This window comes from Canis lupus, chromosome 30 (genome assembly GCF_003254725.2).
Source record: "Canis lupus dingo isolate Sandy chromosome 30, ASM325472v2, whole genome shotgun sequence".
NCBI classification, from domain to species: Eukaryota; Metazoa; Chordata; class Mammalia; order Carnivora; family Canidae; genus Canis; species Canis lupus.
In genome coordinates, this window is record NC_064272.1 from 19236768 (window position 1) to 19257627 (window position 20860).

At 39.5% G+C, this 20860-nt stretch overlaps 1 long non-coding RNA gene across 2 annotated transcripts in view; it reads right to left on the reverse strand.

Moving 5' to 3' along the window:
• Window positions 1-416: 416 nt before the first annotated feature.
• The window catches only part of LOC112675910 (uncharacterized), a 48591-nt gene continuing 28147 nt past the window's right edge, over window positions 417-20860 (reverse strand). Inside the window, exons 6-8 of one of the 2 annotated variants that reach the window (XR_004810818.2) lie at window positions 18616-18739; window positions 10863-11009; window positions 417-1276 (exon numbers count right to left, since the gene is read on the reverse strand). This is a non-coding gene — a long non-coding RNA (uncharacterized LOC112675910). The remainder of the gene's footprint in view (window positions 1277-10862; window positions 11010-18615; window positions 18740-20860) is intronic. The other variant, XR_003146154.3, reaches the window with a different exon arrangement.

The following is a 20860-nucleotide window of genomic DNA, read 5'->3' on the forward strand; positions in this document are numbered from 1 at the left end:
TCAAACTCAGATACACTATTTTTTTTTTTTTTTTGCTTTTTGGTTAAAATTTGATAATCTAAATATACAAGTTTTCATGAGAGAAAGAAGGCTTTATCATACTTCTACTACACTTACCGTGGCCACAATTAGCTGGAGGGGAGTACCAGCTGCTCCCCAAAATGATGCATGCACTGTCCAGTTTGCTGCAGTCCCCAACTGGCCCTTTGCACTCATTTATATTTTATGCCTGATCCCAAAAGCATTTGGGTTTGTGACTCCTAGACTGGAAGCATTCTTGATAACTCTGGTCCAATTTCTGTACATTCTGTATGAAGGCCCGACATAGACCAATCAACATTTCTAGTTTGGCTGAGTGACATTAAAAAATTATTTATTCTTGAGGTGCCTGGATGGCTCAGTCAGTGGGTGTCCGACTCTTAGTTTTGGCTCAAGTCATAATCTCAGGGTCATGAGAGAGATCCCCACGTCAGGCTCTGTGTTGAGCATGGAGTCTGTTTGAGATTCTCTCTCCCTTTCCCTCTGTCCCTCCAGCTTGTGCTCTCTCTCTTGCATGCACCCACACTCAAATAAATAAGTCTTTAAAATTATTTATTCTTTATTAAAATTATTTTTCCATTCTTGGTGAGAATAGAATAATACCCATACTTCATTCACTATGAACAAGCTCAGGTATTTTTCTCAGACAGAGAACATAAGTCAATCAAACAGTATGATTGGAATTATGCTTTTTGCAAGTTTTGGGGGTGGAAGGAGCTTGAGACAATACCCAGTTGATAATTTCAAACTTTGCTCTGCTATCATCTGACTTCCTCTGAGACTCTTCTGGGCTCAGAGATGAGGCTGTGGGTCTCATCAGGTGAAGCTCCTCCATTCTATTCAACCAGAGAAGCTTCATATTTCTTGTTTCATGTTGGGTTTGTACCGAACTTTCTTTTTCTGTAAAAGAAGGACCCTCTCATTTCACAGATGAGGAAATGTAGGCACAAAGGGTCGCAGAGTTAACAACTAGCTGCTGAGTGAGGTGCAATAAGATCTCAGGACACCAAACTTCCATCTAAGGATTTAGCCATGTATTCCCTACCTCAAGAGGGGATTGGTTCATTGTGCCAAGAGAACTCCAATTATACCTCAAGAGTAGATGAATGTGGGTAGATCAGCTTCATGACCTACCCAGAAGGGGTGAAACCTAGAATTCATTGCTGGTTTCCTCCCAGCTGTGCAGCGGAGACTTCAAACCCTTATTATTAGGCTTTTGAGGCTTCTATACCATGACCTGAATGAAAAAGAAATAGAGAAACATTCAGAAGTTATTTATTTCCCTATTTAACTGAGGCAGTTTATTTTTTTCTTAAAGAAGAGGCATCTTGTTCCTTTTAAATCCACTTAGACAAAAACTAGATGTTATTGACAGAAGGCCTGTGATATGCATCTCAGGTTTTATATGGGGATTTTCATTTTGTCACATCCAGTTTAAGCCACCAGCCTAATTTAATTACAATTAATGAATCACCGTTTACCCTGAGGCAAAACCAGGTTTTCTTGCTGAAGAGGTGTTCAGTGCATAGCATTCAAATTCATGACCTAGACCTCAAATTAACGGGCTGTCCATTAAGAATGGATGAGTGGCTTTGAAGACTGCATTTATCAGTTGTCGACAGTCTTCTCTTGCAGTCCCCAGTGGTCCCTTTGGAAGAGACAGTCAGAACCAAAAGATACTGCAAAGGGAATGACCAAGACTATCTAATGCCAAATGAGGTTTCACTAAAGAACAGCTTTGCCCTTATGGGGTGAAGTCCATGAAGTGGTAGTTAGCCCTAGGGTATGAGGCTCTGTCCCAGCAGCAGGATTTTTCTATACCCAGAAAGAAACCAGCCATCTGAGTAATTGAATCTTTCCCACAACAAGGGATGCTTCTGTCCTGCATCCAACCCCCCAGTGTCTGATTGTTGGGGAAAAGTTGAGGAACACTACTTCTAGTTACTTCAGTGAGGATTAGGTGAGTGCCTGCTATGTGCCTAAACCTCAAGATCTTTTGATAACAATCCCAAGAAGTGTAGTACTATGTGTAAAATATGAGGGACACAGATGATCTTGGTCTGAGATAGGAAGGGAGTTCATCTTATAGAGTTGTCAGTCATGCCATCTTTGCCAGGGTTGATTATTCAGCTGGTCTAATTCCCTGGCTTGGTGACCCTTTCTTCCTTGTATTACTCATTGGTCAAAGAGGGTACCATTCTAGGAGAGCAAAGGGTCATCTTAGGTAAGTGAAGTGCTATGGGAACCATGTTTTCCTGCCTGCCCTCTGGTGGTAGAGGATTCAGAGTCTGAGACTCAGGACGTGTAAGAGTGACCCTGAAAGGTGAGAAAGCATTCTTAACACTGACTTCAGGAGTACAATGGCCATGCACAGCCAGGTCCATCCATAAGCAGGATGTGGCTCTGCTTAGAGGGGTAAGGTCTTCTCAGGAGCCAGCAGGTGTGATTACTGACAGTCAGTCTCCCCAGCACCTGCAGTCCCATATATAGCATTCACTGTAGCCGCTGCCATGGCTGGGATTCCTCTTAGTACGTAACTACTGTGCTAAATCCATTCTCACTCGGCTGCCATGCAGTTGGCTCTTTCATCTCAGTTCAGTGTGGTGGTAACTACCACAGCTGTGTGCCCTCAAAGTCCCAGCCATAGGCTCCTCACTAGCCTTCACCAGTCCCCCTGATGTCTCATGACTCCTGGGTCCCTAGCCTGTTCCCATTGCTGAAAATGGAGTTGCAACTATCTTTTTCCAGTGTCTACCCAGGTCACTGTCCTGTATTCACTCCCTGATTTGAGCAACTTCCTTTTTTATGATGGCAAATCACTCTGCTGCCTCTACCCTAATTCTCTGTAGAAGCCCTAATTGGCATACAAAGCTGAAAAGGGGGGATGCTGACCTGCATAGCTAGGGAGAAGTATGCTAACTATAAGAAATGGAGTTCATGAAGATTGAACTCAACTTCCTCCCTGATGGCATGTGATGAGTCAAGTCTGAATGTCCAATTCAATATTTGATACTTATTCATTCACTTAGTAGGACAGAGCCTACAGAATCATATGAAAGCAAATAACCTGGGTTTTGCTCTCAAAGTGCTGATCATCTCACTGAGGAGACAATCATGAACAACTACAACCATCTCTCCCCCCCCGCCCCCCGCCCCCGCCCCGCACACACAATTAAATGGCAAGACAATGATGCAAGGGTTGTTACAGGAAATGTCAAATGAGTGCTCTTGACCGTAAGTGTGGTATGTTTTGGGTAGAGATGGGGAGTCTGTGGGCTTGATGGTCAGAGCCCATTCTATAATATAAAAGATTTAAACTTGTTCAAAAAAGAGGGTGAGAACTTGATGAACACATTCCAGTTTGCCATGATACCATACCATCCATATTCTCTACTTATTTAATATGTGTCTAGATTTTCTTCCAGACAGACTATAAATTTTTGAGTTCAAGAACCCTCCCATTTTCCTTCTGGATCTTGCTCCTCTCACAGTGAAAAACACTGTCTTCTTGGAGTATATGCTAAAGACATGCACTGGATTGACTCAAATTAAGTCACACTCTGAGGTATTTGCCTACATAGGAAAAAATTGAAGCCGGCTTAAGTAAAAAGGGATCTTCAGGCAGCAAAGGTCACCCAGACCATCCCAGGAAATGCAAACTTTCCTGTGACATGGTCAGAAATTCTTTTTAGCTTATACCTTTCTAGTAAGACTAAAGGCATTTGTGCTAATAATTCTTATAATAATTATAATCTTATTATGGTTTCCTCCAAGGAAGGCTTGCCATAAAGCTTAAGATTCAGAGACTCTCACTCAAATAGACCCCTTCTAAATTCTTTTACCTAATAATTTTAAATTCTTTTTCTAAAAGAGGACCCTCAAAATGGTATTACCTTCATTCCTCAGGAAGTTTGGAACTTCCTCTACAGTTTATCATTTATTATCTAAGTGCTTTTTTCATGGAAGCCCAACAACAGTCTCATGAAGTAAATTCTATATAATTTAGACTTTATCAAGAGTCTCAGAGAGGTTAACTGACTTGCTCAAGGTCACACAGCAAGTTAGTAAAGATTCAACTTCTATAAATAAGTTTCAGAGCAGAGATGAGATATTCTTATAAATTATCCAAGATTGAAGATTGAAGTCTTTTCATTTCCTCTCCCAGACAGTGAAAATGAGAACACAGCTCTGAGTAACATTATGTTCTTTCAAAGCTACCCTCTGCCTGTAAGGTGAGAAGCCTGGGGTTGCGGTCCCAGGCTAGCAAAGCTCATGGGAGCAGATACCAAATGGAATTCTGTGGTTGTTTATTGGTGCTTAAAGTCTACCACATTCTCCACTTCAAACTACAGCAGCAATGGGATAGAAAACAGGGTTAGAAAAACTGACTTAATTTAAAGACATGTCTGGGGCATCGAAACTGTTTATAGTTTCTGAGTTTCATTTTGTTTTATCCTTTTTTTTTTTTTGCTGTAGGGAAGTCAATTGTGTCTTATAGTATAGTTCTTCTGAACAGGGAAGAAGTGTGCCAACCTCCAGTCATTTGTGAAAAGTTACTCACCAAGTGTTAGTGAGCATCTACTGTGAGCTCTGCACGATGCAAGAGGCTGGCTGAGACCTAGTCATGAGCATGGCAGAGTCGTGGCTATGTAGGAAACAGTATCTCTGCAAACCTTTAGGCCTCAGATCCCATCAGAAAACCAGAAACAGGGGCGGAAGTCCTGCATGCGGGGGCCATATGTCCAAGGCCCTCAAATGTACATTTCTGGTCTTTTCTTAAAGTGAGGTTTTAGAATCATATCATGATATGATTGAAAAGAGACATTGATAATAGATCTTGAAACGTGTATTCTGTTTCCAGATGGAGAGGGAGAAGAAGACTCCCCACTGAGCAGGGAGCCCAACATGATGCTCCAAGTGGGGCTCAGTCCCAGAACCCTGAGATCATGACCTGAGCTGAAGGCAGACACTTAACTGACTGAGCCACGCAAGCACCCTTGTGCCACTAAAGTTTAAAGCAATCTATGATTTCTTCTCCGTGGGGAGACAGAAAAGATCAAAATAGTTCTACCAGCATTCAGATTCATGGAATTATATACTCTACATATAGCAAGCATGTTAATGAATTTCTCTAAAAAAAACCCAGCTCTGTCTCTAATGGGTTTCTGACACCTAGTATCATCTCCATCTATTTCATGATTAGCTGATGGCTTGAGGGTAAGCTCCTTGTGAGCAGGTACTATGACTACCTTGTTCAATGCTAAACCCCTGGTGTGTGAGTGATATAAAGCATTAGCACCCACTAAAATATTTGTTGAATGAATGAATGAATGAATGAATGAATAAAATGAACCCCTGAAAGTGAACAACATGGAACGTGAATGACAATTTGCTTGGTAATTATGTTAAATGCTTTATACCTATTACCTTAATTCTTAACAATTCTATGATTTGAATAGATAGCTGTTGTTATCCCCATTTAATAGATGAGACAATTGAGGCTTAGTGATTTTTTTTTCAGTATCACCCTCTTTGTGTATGCTGAAACCAGCATTCAAACCCATGACTGTCTGAATCCACAGCATGAGCTTTAACCACTTAGTTCTTTTGCTTCATTACCTTTTGACATAACAATAGCAGCAATAGTAAAGATAATAATGATGGCTATGCTTATTGAATACTATCTTCTTCTTACTGCCCTTACCATTTATAAAAACTATTTTGTTAATTGCTATCAAAAGCTTTTGAAATAGGAATTACTGTTATCTTAATTTTATAGGTGGGGAAACTGAGTCTTAGAATCGTCAGACCAGTCATAAGTTGTATAGATAACTTTGATTATAAATCAACAGTCACACAAATCCATGTAATTTTTTTGCAACATTTCAATGATAAAGCACACAGACCTTTCGAATAATATTCAGAGAGGCAATTTCACACCAGAAGCTTTCTCAGAGGCTGATGTCTCAAAGATGAGAGCCCCTCTGTTTCTGGGAGCTTTTGTGTTACTTCCAACAATTATTTTTCATTTCCCACTGCTGAGCAAGCCAATAATTGGTGCCTTCGCATCTAGTTGCTCTCCGGATGACAAATCACATTACTCTGAATTCCCCATTGCTTTTGAACTCTCTCCAAGGCCAGTGGTCAAAAAAAAAAAAAAAAGAAACTTTGATCACCTGTGTTCATAACAGAGAGACTGGGCTTCCAAAGGCCCCTAGTTTCTGGTGGCCCGTGGCTTCTGGAGGCTCCAAAGGGGGACTCAGATCAGGCAGAGACAAACCTTGAAGGTTTGGAAATATATTCATTTTTTTGTATTTTCCATAACAAAGTACCACAAACTTAGGGGCCTTAAAACAATAGAAATATGTCCTTTCCCAGAAGTCTACAATCAAGTTTCTGAAGAGTTATGCTCCCTGGGGGCTTTACTGAGGGAACATGCCCTTGCCTCTTTTTGCTTCTGGTGACTCCAGGTGTTCCTTGGCTGTGGCTGCATAACTCAGATCTCTGCCTCTGTCTTCACATGGATTCTCTTCTATCTTTTCTAAAGATGCTTGGTATTGAATTTAGAGCCCACTCAGTTAATCCAGGATGATCTCGTTTCAAGACTCTTAATTATTTCTGGAAAGACCCTCTTTTTAAATACAATAGTCCCCCCCTTATCTGTGGAGGAAATGTTCCAAGACCCCCAGTAGATCCCTGAAATTACAGATAGTAATAAACCTTATATATACTATGCATTTTCCTATGCACACATACATATGAAAAATATTAATTTACAAATTAGGCACATAGAATTTAACAACATAACTAATAATAAAATAGAGCAATTATAACAATAAACTATAATAAAATTTATGTGTATGTGGTTTCTCTCTCAAAAATATCTTATTGTACTAACCCTTCTTATGATGATATGAGATGATAAAATGCCCAAATGTTGAGATGAAATGAGGTGAAGAGACACTGTGATGTAGTGTTAGACATACGTCAGAAGGAGGATTATCTGCTTCTGGACTGCAGTTGACCGTGGGTAAGGATAACAAACTTCAAATAAAGATAAGAAGCTTTTGCACAGCAAAGGATACAGTCAACAAAACTCAAAGACAACCTACAGAATGGGAGAAGATATTTGCAAATGACATATCAGATAAAGGGCTAGTTTCCAAGATCTATAAAGGGGATTATACTATAAGATCACATTCACAGGTACTGGGGTAAGAACTAGGTTGCATCTCCTTTGGGGACCACCATTCAACCCACTTCAGGGTCCATGCAGTTATATCTGTGAGCTCCAAGTTTTAGCATGGGGATGGCAAGAGGCTGAGGGATGTCCAGAAGCCCAGATTTTAAATATCTTGATGGTTACTTTCCTAGCTTTTATTTTATAAATAATACTTAAACATCTACTATGCAAGACATTAGGAACTCAGAGCTAACCTGAACTGTAAGCATTCTCTGCTTCTCAGAATCAAATCAGACAGACTGACAAGGGCACAGACACTCATGGTTCAGTATGGGATGTTCTCTAAAAGAGAGATCAAAAGGATCATGTAATGTGTTCAGGGAACATGTTGAGAAGGGAGGGCAGGCAATCTAGATTCATCTGTATTGTTGAGGAGCTTGAGGACCAGTGAGACTGAGTCGTCTAAGATCCCACAAGATGGAACCAAGGCTTGAACACAGAGCTGACAGTTGCTTTGAGTCCACATGCTTCTAGCAGATGGAAATGAAGAATTTACATCATAGGAGGTAGATCATCACATTCTTAGTGATTTTGCTTTGGATTCTAGAAAATTTTATTAGATCTGGCGAGCCATTGTGGAGGAAGTTCATTTAGACTAGTGTCTATCTAATGGTCTCACTTTGTGTCACATTAAGCTTTCTTTCTTTCTTTTTTAAGTCAAGATATAGTGGATATGGAAACCAAACTATCTTTTGATAAAAGGTTTTCAAACAACAGTGAGAGAGTCCCTGATTTGTGAACCCTTTACCAATTCAGATAGTATGGGTTAATTTTGGAATCTGAAAGAATTTTGACATCTAAAACAACCACCCACACCTCCTTTAATAGAAGATTGTTACAAACATAAAGGAATATAATGAACTATTAGCAATAGTTTTTATGCTGCCAATTAAATGTTCTCTTGTGCATGCTTACTGCTGGATTTTCTCTGTCCTGAGACAAATGTCAAAGCAATTCTGTCAAGGAATTTCTCTGGGTCATAGTTGCTTCCTTTTGAGGGCATAATCTGGTCAAAGGGCTGTTGGTGAGATTGCTTTGAAAAATGCACAAGTTTGTTTAGCAGTTCCAAAAGGAGTTATTACTAAGATCAGTTTATGTAGATTCTAAGCTACAGCTTTTTTCTGTCAAAAGTTATTGTGGCTCTTTTTCAGATCCCATAGATAATGTCATGGAGAGAGGAGCATTGTGCTTTGTTGTTCCAACACAAAAGAGAGCATTAAAAATGGGAGAAAATATACTGCAGAAAGGAAAAGAGATAGGTGCAGCATGGAAGGTGTCCTGGTTGAGTAGAAAACATCAGAAGCCCACTGAGGATATGATAAGAGTTCAGGCAGCATAAGCCCATGTACAGTTGTAGAACCTTTGGATAAATATAGACTTGTTCCTTATATCCTGGATTTGTACTATATGAACCTCATTTCTGGTGTAGTCCAGATAGTTTCTTGAACACAGTATGCCATTCTGTTTAGTGGAGAGAAGGTCAAGTGTTGACATTCTACAGCCTGCCAGGGAAGGGGCAGTGTGTTGATCTTGGCATGAATGGTTGTCCTGAAGCCCTCAAGCATGTCGGATCCTCTCACCCTTATCTATCTCTTATCCCAGCATCATTGCAGGGACCAGTTCTCTGTGGACTCCCACCAGTTTTGCACAAATGTGAATTGGGAGCAAAGTGCTCAGGCTTGTTTCTTACCCTGGGTCTGCTACCTTGTGGGTCACCACAAGAATCCATTCATTTGACTTCCCATGTGCTACCTAGAAGTGAGGGGAGTTAACACCCCAAGTAAGGGGGTGGTTAATAACCCAACCTTTGATAAAAGGGGATAGGAGCTGATGAATGAACAGTTTCCCCTTTCTGCTCTAAGGAGGCACTTCTAAGACACATTTCCAGTGGTTTCCCAGAGAGTCCTCTGGGATGAAGCAGTCTGAATGTGATGGCCATGCAATAACACAAACCTGAATTCAAATCCCTCCTTCCCTGCTTTCATCTCCATCTTTCCTTCCTTCTCCCTGGATTTATATACCAATAATTTAGTATATGCAATGTGAGTAGTTTCACTAGGGAATTATTTTAATACCTGTTATCTGGTCATGAGGCCAACCTAAGTCTATTCTTAATATTGTCATAGCCATTTGCTTGCTTGTGCCTGGAGATTTTGGCTGCACTCTCTTTCAATGGTGTGTTTTTAATGTTTGCTCCTCACCTGGCTTTGAATCAAACACCTCCATGAGAGTTTCTAAGAAGTGATTTGGGAATAAGTTTTGTTGGGAGACTAGAGGATCTTCTCAGTTTGGTCTAGGACGGTGATGGGGATCTTTTCCTATGTGTATGTGTGTGTTTTATCAGGCTTGCCCTTGAAAAGATGTGAAATATAAGTGAAGCTTTCTGTTCATGCATATATTATTCATTTGTTTCTTCCTTCATCCATTATACAAATATTTATTAGATGTGCCAAGTACTGTTTTAAGTCCTGAAACTACTATACTAAATTACACATGGATCTTGGCTTTAGGAAGAATTTAGTCTAGAATACTGTTTCCTAAGGTGTGTTCTTCACAACCTAGTTAACCTAGTTTCACAGGGGTTTCTTTATCTCTCTCTCTCTCTCACTTTATCTCTCTTTCTCTCTCTTTCAGTAGGCTTCATGCCCAACTTAGGGCTTGAACTCACAACCGTGATATCAACAGTCATATGCCAAACTGACTGAGCTGGCCAGGTATCCCTAGTCTCATAGGGGTTTCTTAATAACAAATGGGAAGTGAAGTGCCACATACTAATTTTCCTTCTTAAAAATTCTCATTGTACTTTAGCCATAAAGATTCCAAAAGGTCTGGCCTATAGAAATGTTTATCTTTATTTAACTCTTTTTTTTTAAAGCTGGTATTAAAATTCTTCAGACTGAAGTTCTGGGAAGCATTGAGTATGCTGGTATAGTGATTCTCCTTTAGGATGCCTCTCCTGATGGGGCTCCAGGGATTTTTATTCTTTGGGCACTTCCCCCATACCTCCAACACTGCCACTGATCCCAGACTGGTGATGTATGATGGTGGATACATGTCATCATACATTTGCCCAAACCCACAGAACAACACAAAGAATGAGCCCCACTACAAATTATGGACTCTTGCTATCTGGTCACACTGACCTTTAGTGCCTCACAAGAGCATGTTCATTTCCTACTCAGGGTCTTGGCACTTATTGGACACTGCCAGCAATAGTCTGCCTCCAGATATCACCTGGCCAATTCCTTGTTGTTGGCTCAAGTCTTTGCTTTATGCCATCTCTTCAGAGAGGCTGTGACCATCCATAGAATATCTCCTTATTCCTGCTCTGACCTTGCTATTGTTTCACCCTGTTTTGTTGTCTTCTTAGTACTCATTACTATTCAGAAGTATCTGGTTTACTATTCAGAAGTATCTTAGTACTCATTACTATTCATGTTTGCTTCATCTTTGCCACAAATCCTGGCATATCATAGATCCTCAATATGCATTTTTTTAACATGTGACATAGGAAGTAGAATGAATTTTAGATATAAGATTTACCCTGGGGAATCATTCAGAAAATTGCACAAGTACTTACTTTATTTATGTCCCTCTCCTTGTCACATCAAATGGCTGTGACCCACAGCATCACTGTGAGGGCAGAAACCAAATTGGTGTCATTGGTTCACAATATATCCCAGTGTCCAGCATTATGCTTGGTGCACAGTAAGTGCTCAGTAATTATCTGATGAAAAAATAATTGAGTGAATTAAAATGAATAAATGAATGAAAGACATACAAAACGATAGTATCTACTCTTGCCTATAATCTCACCAAAGTCAGTGTTTTATGTCATATTTCAAATGAAATGGTGACAACTCAGTTGTATTCTTCAATGTTTGACTCAACAGAGGCACACTAAGAAATCTTGTAGTTAATAGCATAGACTCTTTCCTCTCCAGCACTCCCTCGGTCCAACTGGTCATCATATCTCGAAGATTCTATGTCCTTAATACTTCTGTATTGACTTTAACCTCTATGTACCTCCTCTTGGCTTCCACAAGCTCTACCTTGGCTCAAGACTTCGGGCTTCTTGCCTGGGTGATCGGTCTCCCTGCTGCTGGTCTTGCCACAATCCAAACCCTCCCTGCACAGCTGCACAGCTGCATAGTGACCTTTCCAAATTGTGAATTGCATCATGTCATTCTCCTGATTAAAAAGCTTCGGTGACTCCCCTTAGTTCCTAGGATGAGGCTCAAACTTCTCCATCTCCCTTTAGTCCCATCTGCCACACCAGCAGTCACAAGACTGTAGCTCCCCATATAGCACATGAGTCCATACCTCCATGGGACACTCCTGCAGGTTCCTCAGAGGAGAATCCTCTTTTCCTGCTCATTCACCAAAACCCACAGTTCAAGCCTTCTCCCCAGAAGTGCTCCCTGGTGCTCTCCAATCCCCGCCCTACTTATTATACACACCACCCTCCACATAGCAACTTACTAGCTAAGTGACCTTGGACAATTTACTTAATCCCTATCCCAGTTTCTTTATAAAGTGAGGATAATAGAAGGATCATTGTAAATGACATGTAAAGCATTTTTATATATATATATATATATATATTCAGGAGTTTTCATATTGTATTTAATCATAAATTAGTATTTGTTTCTCTCCTGTAGAGTATCACCTTTCTATCTTCTGCCTACCAAAACAGCTAAGCTTCAAGTTTCTGTATCATGGGGATTATTGTCCTTTCTTAGCCCAGAGAGAATAAATAGAGGTTTCCTTTGCAAAGTTTTAACTAATAGGAGACATAAACCTGGGTTTTTTAGAAGAGATAGACAGTCTTCCTAAGACAGGGCATATTTCTATAAATAAATGTGGTGCTATGTATCATTCTCACCTTGAGCCCAGAGGTGCCTGGATTAGGAATGGTGCTGGGCTGACTGCCCTGGATACCAGGGTGTGGTTGGGAGCCATAGTAGAAGGGTCCTTGTCCTACTATTGGAGCTACGTGAATGTAGCTGCTACCTTGTTTTGGTGATGTGACCAAAGACCAGGAGTCCTCCTGTATTTCCACAGCAACCTAACTATTCTTTCCTAGATTCTTATAGAATCCTAGGGAAGTGAAGGGGCTTCCTAAAACATGACTGTAATTAAAATATCACAATTCTATTAATAGAGGCTCGGAGCTGTATCTAGCTTTATTTAGAGCATAGAAAGCTTGTTTAAAGTTATTTTTTCTACCCAAATTATGTAGAACAAATAATACCCCTTCTACTTATATGTTTGTGTAACTCTGTATGTGAATGAGTGTATTAGCCTATATGCGATGATATATGTAATATGAGATGAAGGGTCAATATTAAGAGTTGCCAGATTCATAAAATAAAAATGCCAGTTGCCTATTTAAATGTAAATTCTAGATATGCATGATAAGGATTTAGAATAAGAATATCCCATGAAATATTTGGGATGTATTTATATAAAAATATTCATTGTTTATCTTAATTCAAATTTAGTTGGGCTCCTATATTTTGTTTGGTGATCCTAGCAGGTATGTATGTCTATGTGTGCATGTGTTATTATGTATGTGTGCACGTGCACATGTATGGGAGCTGAGGGCTCTGCTTACATTACCAGGTGAGTACTGTAATTGACTTTTGTCTCTTGTTTAACGTGGCTAAAGATTCAGGGAGTCCTGGAATGGGGATAAGGAGATATATTCTAAAAGCCTGGGTGGGAGAAGTTTCCCAAAATTCAGAGAGACTTCAGCTCAATAGTTGGAAGAACAAAGCTGAGAGAACTCTTAACTTCAATGAAAAGGGCCAGCTTTCAGCTATGCTTCCAGGGCCAAAGAAAGGCCTAGAAGGCTTGGAGGGATATGGAGTCTATCAATGTGTTTTAGTAAGGTGTGGTGGAAACCACATGAACCAGAGTCAAACTGTGTGTTTGCTGTGTAAGCCCACACAAGTTGTTTAACCTCTGTGAGCTTAATTTCATTGTCTGCAAAATGAAACATAAGACTCTGTAGAAATGTACATGAGGAACAGTGCCTGTCTGGCATATTACAATAATTGTGAATGTTTTCAGATTTCCTAAGATATCTTAAAACACACTGGATCAAGTCAAGCATATACAAGCTTATTTAGCCAACTTCTGTGTCCCATCCCCTTCCCACCTTTTCCTCCTTCTCAACGGGGTCAGCTTTTGATACATAATTTTAGGAGGAAAGCAACACTTAACAATGGCATCTCTTGTTTTGTATAATCAGCATACTATCTAGAAATAATGATGTTCATGCCAGGCAATAGGTGTAAGCAAAAACCGCTTCATGTAAACCAGATATTCTAGGCTCACTAGGTCTTCAGTTTTGAGAGTTTCCTTGGGTCCGCTTACATTCCTGACCTTTCTAGGTTGGGTCTCCTTGTATACAAAAGACATTTCCATAAACAAAGGCAGCCCAATTCCCTGGATAACTGTGATATTCAAGCCAGTTTATATAGACAAGTCCATTCTTAAAATCTGGGTCTAATGGGCAGGTGGACTTGCACATATATTAATTCCTCTTTCTCTTTCTGAGCAGTCTGGCCGAATTCTGGGGATGATACATTGTGTGCCCTACCTGTTTCAGGTTAAATAGCTCAGTTCCTACTGCTGGCTATACTGGGTGCTTCTGCAGTAGGACAAGGCTTGGGCCTGGGCATTTTGCAAGATTTCCTCCACTAACTTGGGTTCATAACTGCTTCATTGAAGTATCTCATCTATGTATCATTTTCTGTCTTGACTTCCATGTCACCAAAAAAGTATTAAATGTCCATAGATTTAATTAATTTTGCCCTTGTAAGCCAATCATTGCATGCTTTGAAGTGATATTTGCAAACACTAGACCTCTCTTTGACTTGAATCTCTGTGCCAGAGCCTCTTGTGGCCATAATCCCTCTAGGCTCATGCCAGTTGCTGCTTCAAAGGGCCAATCATCTTGGATGGTTCCACAGTAAAGACTTAAAGTTTGTCTACAAGGCCAGAATGAAAGAGCTCTTTTCCAGCTGACTTGGTTTTATCAGCCACAATAACAGCCAGTCAATGAGCTATCTATGGACTCATGCATGGTTGATCCAATTCAGTTGTTAAGGTGCCTGAAATAACATCAATCCCATTGATTGCTTCACCATTAATGACAATCAGCCCTTATGATGACCAAAAAAACCTTTATTTGATTGGGAAATTATCAATAGAGTCATAAGCATGACATGTAGATATGGCCCAAGTGGGTCCCAGGGGATGTTTTTTCCCCCCTTAATTCCAAAAGGTAAATCTTCCTCATTGTGATTGTAATTAGAAAATGGTACTGTGTATAAAGGGGAAGAAGTGGGGAAGAAGGGTACCAGCCACTTTCAGACAAACAATTCTTTTCTCAGTGAGCATGTATAAAGTTTTTTCTTTGATTAGTGATGTGATCATAACCAAAAAGGCCCTATTTTTTAATCTTCATAATTACTGTGAATTTATGGTAGTCACTTTGTTCCTCAGAGAGACCCTCTTGTCTTCTTAAATCCAGAAAAGCTGGCAGTGGCATCTGGGATGGTCCATGATTTTTTTTTTTTTTTTTGAGTGAAAACTAGAATGGTCCATAATTTTAACACATATCTTGAATTGGCAACAAATGAGTTGAGCCAATGCAAAATGTTTGCCTGTGGTCTTTTTTCTTTCTATTCTTCTTCAAATGGAAGGAAACATATATGCATATGGAAACATGTATTATATATATATATTTATATATTTATTTACCTGTGTGTGTATATATATATATATATTTATTTATCTCTCTCTCTCTGTGTATATATATATGTGTGTATATATATATATCATATACACATATTTATCTATCTATTCCTTGGGTCTTTCTGGTTTGTATTCATTTGTTTCTTGTTTGAATAGAAATGAGCAAGTCTGGTTCACTACCCATTTAGAGGGAAATAAAGTGTTTTACACCAAAGGTTCCAAAATATACTTCATATTAATTTTAGAAGTAGGTAGGGGCTAAATCACACATTTTTTTTTAAGAATTAAAAAAGTTTCAAAACCTGAAATTACATTGAAACATTAAACATATAAAAATATAAGAGAAAGTATCCAAAATCATTTTGTATGAGAAAGGACAATTTCTATAGAATAAGAGTGCTGAATTAAGTACAGAAATGTGAGAATGGAAACATGCAAAGTAAAAATATTTAAAAGCATTGATATGCAAATTCATAAACTATTTCTCCTCTTGGAAAAAAGAAATGAATGTGCTATATCAGTAGTGTATATATCTTCAGACAAAAATATGCTTTTCTAGTTTGGGTTTTTGGTTGTAGAGAAGTATGCTCAGATTATGCAGGATGGAGAAATAGAAGCTAAGGAGCCAAACTAAATTTGTATTTAATCTCTCCCATGAAAGGACATGTCACTGATAAATCCAGATTCAGAGCTCACCTTCCCCATTTCTGGTGTACTCTGCATTTCTCTTTGACTCTTAGCAAGGAAAATCCTTTTCTATATTAAGTTTTTACTTCTGCTTAACTGGTAGAGATGCAAGACTTTTCCCAATGATGGCCATTCAAGTCTGCTTCACCTTTTGGCTAGGATTGAAAACTTAAAAAAAAAATGACCCTGTTCTATTTTCTAAGACTAGATTCTATAGCATAGTGCCAATTAGACTCAATGTAACAGAGTAGTAACTATGATGTTATGCACATGATCTGATAGAACTTTGTGATTCAAATTATGTGACCAAATTACCTTTCACTTCTTAATGAAACTGCTGAATTAAATAAACTTGACCAGAGAAATCAACTTCCTATACTTGAAGAAATGCTTACCTTTTGTTTCACTGTAGGGATGACAAATGCTGGTGCTATCATCAGATACTGATTTTATGGGAAGGAATGCTATTTTATTTGACCAAATAACCAAATTTTCTTTTGAAAATTCAAATTATATTTAAGTGGCAGCTAATATTTATGGTCTCCAGAATGTTTACCTTTTAACAAAAAGATGAGTTTCATCATGTTCCATAATTGGGAAGAACAGCAGGTTCTGGGACACTATGCTATTTAAAGATCATTTGGGGTTGCAGGGTGAATGGTCCTCACATAGAACAAGCTAAGAGAGGCTAGATTTGAGGGGGTCTTGTCCTTATTCCAGAAGCCATGTTTTTGCTCCAGCTAAAGCCACATTCCAACTCCTCTATTATTTTCTTTCCATTCAGCCCTAATTTTCTTACTCACTGGCTGTATGATTCTGGAATTGGAGAGATCTGTTTTCTCTAGAACTTACTTTCCCATCTGCAAAATGAGGATTCCAGGCTTGCTCAGTGTTTCACAAACATTTATTCTGATGACACACCCTTATGGGCTGCTATTCATGTGAGCACTTTCCTTGGTATACCCAGGTTTAGCAAAGCTCAGAGTATTATAACAATTTGTCGGTTACTCTATGGTGGTGAATCATGGCAGTCATGCATTGTGGGTTGTAGAGAAGAGAAGGTGCCGGCTGAAACACTTACTTTTCCCCCATTCAATAAGTCTTTTGCTGTGCAAATTACTGAGAATTAAGTCCCTTCAGGTATAACTTGGAGTGATCTCTAATTTAAATATAATTTTTAGGGATCCCTGGGTGGCGCAGCGGTTTGGCGCCTGCCTTTGGCCCAGGGCGCGATCCTGGAGACCCGGGATCAAGTCCCACGTCGGGCTCCCGGTGCATGGAGCCTGCTTCTCCCTCTGCCTGTGTCTCTGCCTCTCTCTCTCTCTCTCTCTCTCTCTGTATGACTATCATAAAAAAAAAAATTAAATATAATTTTTAAAGTACTTTGGTACTGTATTTCACTTAACAAATTACCTCTTACATTCCTCTCAATTGTTTGGAAGACATAAGCGTTTTGTGAGGCTGTAGTAAGAAAATTCAGAATCTCAGAAATGAGATGAACAGAATGCTGTTGTGTCAAGTAATAAATCTCATCAGCAGTAAGGAGAAGAAGCCAGAAACAAAAGAATAAATATGGCCTGATTCCATTTATACAAAGTTAAAAACAGGTGAAATTAACAGATTGGGAAAGAAACTTGACTAGTAGTTACATTCCTTAGGAGGAATCAGACTGGAGGGGCGGGAGATGGACTTCCAGGGTTTTGGTAAAGTTCTGCTTCTTTACCTGGCTAGGGATATTCAATTGTGAAAATTCATCATACTTAATGCTTAATATTTAAACACTTTCTGTATGGATGTGTTTACTTATAAATAAAAGATATGCTGGGCTAGTTGCCCTCAAAGGGAAAGATAGCACAGAATAACATCAATATTATTTGTTGAGTGTTAACCATGTGCCAGGCACTGGTAAAGTGTATGGTTACGTTATTTCACTTAATTCTCCCAGCACTATTAAAATACTGTTATTATCCCCAGTTTGCTGATGAGAAAATCACATTTGTCCAAGGTCCATGCAGGTAGTAAGCCATAGAGACAGGTCATAGAAGGCAGACTTTTGCTTACAGAGTGCACACTCTGAACCACCGCACTTCAGTAAGTGATGCACTCTGTCAAGGACCCAGGTGTGTCTGGGGGCAAGTCCTTTACCATCCTGCAGCCTCCGGTTCCTCCACTGCCTCTTTTATAGCTCTCACACTCTAGTTTCATTTCAATTTGCTAACAGATTCAAGTGTCTCTCCACTTCCCCTTTTGTTCTTGCCTGGCTCCCCTCAAAAGAACTCTCCTGTTACTGCCCAAAAAGATACTAGCATTGAAATAGAACTTTAACCTGAAGTACAACTGCAGACTCCCTTTATTGCCTTTGTGGGTGAGTGGATGCAGCTTATGCAAGGATCCCCTGAATTTGTTGCAGGGAAATGTTGTTGTGGTTGTTGTTAGCACAATTCTGCTAACCTTAAATCATCCTTGCTGCATCCTTGCTATTACCCAAACAGGGTCTGCTTTCCCTAAACAGGGCCCTGCTATGCTGCCTGGAGTATTCATTAGAATGGGATTTTACCTGGATAATGCCTTTTGAGGAATGCATCCCAGCATTTGAGGCAGCTCCCAGCAGAACAACCTGCCATTTGTGATGCCTCCGTCAGGTTAAACATTTTAGATTAATCAATAAGTAAATGGCAAATAAATGGCATGAGCCCCATGTCCAATATAAATGAGATCAACGAAAGAAGCAGAAAAGGGCAGTTTGGGCATTGTCCAATATGCCTTGAGCATGCTGCCTTCAGCTCTGTCTACTTGAGGTGAAATATCCAGATGAAAAGTGAACAGTGAAGTGCATCATCCAGATGTTTTAGAACATCAGGGTGTCTGGCATTCTTTACCTTAACACACTGACTTCATTTTGAGGTGCCAGAGGTGCTGTTGTTCTGAATCTCTGTCACCCAGAAGAAAAGTCAGGACTCTGGTGAGTTCTTCTTCCTACGGTGTAAATGGAACCAGCCAGCCCTGGAATACAGTGGGATGAAAATGCCGAAGCCGGCACACAGGCATCATGGGCTTTGAGAATTTGCCAAACACTGCCCCAGATATGCGTTTCATAAAGAATTCCATTCATTTCTCCCAATTCTTTCTGCTAATTTACTTCAGTTACACTTTTCAGATGTGTAATATCTCATTCTTGAGGAAAAATATGTTGCAGCCAAAAGAGCTGACCTTCATGCGTTTTCAGACTCTCTGCTGTGTACCTGACAAATGAGGCACCAAGGCCTTTCCATATTCTGTTTGGGGGTCTATTGGCTGAGGAATCCTTGGTCATCCCACCTGCCTGGCGTCTAGGATCATGATGAATTGTCTCCAACTCTGGCCTCAGATTGTTTTTTAACATTTAATTTAGTTTCTTCCTGTGCTTGGATGAACATGGCCATGTTATGGATTTCTGCTCTAATGTACACCAGCAGGCTGGAAGAACAAGCCTCAGCAAGCTGTGGAAATTAGAGAGGCTGGATCAATAGGCAAGGTCATGACCCCCCGGCTCCGATTCTGTACACTGTCCTGAAATTCTCTCCCTTGAAAATCCTCCCGCTGCTTCTAATGTGAATCCGTGTTTATTCCCAGAGAGGAATTCATGTAAACAAGCCTACCCCAACGTCTCACATCTCTGGGAGGGACACCCATAATCACAAACACTGAAAAATTTGTGTAAACAGCAGCTCAGGAATATAAACATCTAGGCATTTGCTTTATGTACAGTTTGTTAACTTCATTGTCTGAAGACCCTATCACAGGGAGGACAAATAGATGAGGACAAAGAGAAAGCAGATCTGTCAATTCTGGAGCAAACCTTTAAGAAATTATCCTGTATCACACATACACCTTAAACAAAGGGACACAATCTTCTGCACCCTGAGATTTTTATGGACGACAGAATTATAAAAATCAACTTGATTTAAACTCTAAGAAATATCTCTCTGGGCTCAATGAAATAGACTGAGGAGAAAATAGTTTAAAAGATAGCAGGTGCTAATAACACTATAAATGTAGATCTCATCAATGTAAAAGACCTACATTCCCAATACAAAGCAATATTTGTAACAAACTAGTTCTCTATCTGGAGATTTAGAAGTTGATGTTGTTCAGAGTTATAATTTTCCTGGTTGGAAATAACTAATGCATCAAAACTTCAAACCTGCAAAAGCAACCCCACTACTGGTAATTTATCATATTCACTAATCACTGGTTCCGAAATGACCTGACATCAAAATGATCAATTCCGGAAAAAAAATCTTAAAGATCTGTCTTTTTGAGGAGAAGGTTAAGGATGTGCCAAAAATGGGAGAAGGGAGGTTCAGGTCAAGAGGAGGGGAGCAGGCCCCAGAGCTGCTTATGCTCTGGAATGTGGGTGCTACTTTCACTTCGTAAATCTGAGGCCACATAGCCCAGAGAAGTGCAATCTCTCTTATTTGGAGAGTAAATTCAGTATGTGATAAGGCACATCCTTATCCAAACCTCTTATTCATGGACAACAGCAGGAGCACTTTCTATAAAGCAATTCTACAGTATTTTGCTTCAGAATTTAGGTAACTGGGTCGTATTCAGAAAAGGTAACCTTGGTTTAATTTGTACAGACCTCTTAGCAAATCTCCTGTACTTCTAGTCTATCTGAGATTTTTAGGTGAAATAACATCACACTTAACATCTGCAGATGGAAAATTCATTTTTTGAGAATATTGCTTTTGCAAAGGATATTATTTACAAGAACTCAAAAAAAAAATGACGGTATTTTCTTCATAGCACAGGGACTAATGGCAGAGGAGAAGAGTTAATCTTGCTCTTTGCTGCTCCTTTACTTCGAAAGAAAAATCTACACATATACCCTATTTTCTTTGTATGTGCTGAAAAAAAATGCATTTGCTCTTATCCTTCTAAAATAGCCTCAGTTAAAAGATGCACATATGAAGTAGGTATGGGTCAGGATTGGTGAGGGAATATTTTAGAAGTTACAAAAAAGGCAAATGATGAGTTTTGTTTTTTTTTTTTTAAATACTACTACTGGTACTATTTTTCTATCTCATTTCTCAGTGAGACTTTCAGTTTGGAAATAAATCCTGAATTTGATCACAATGGCAG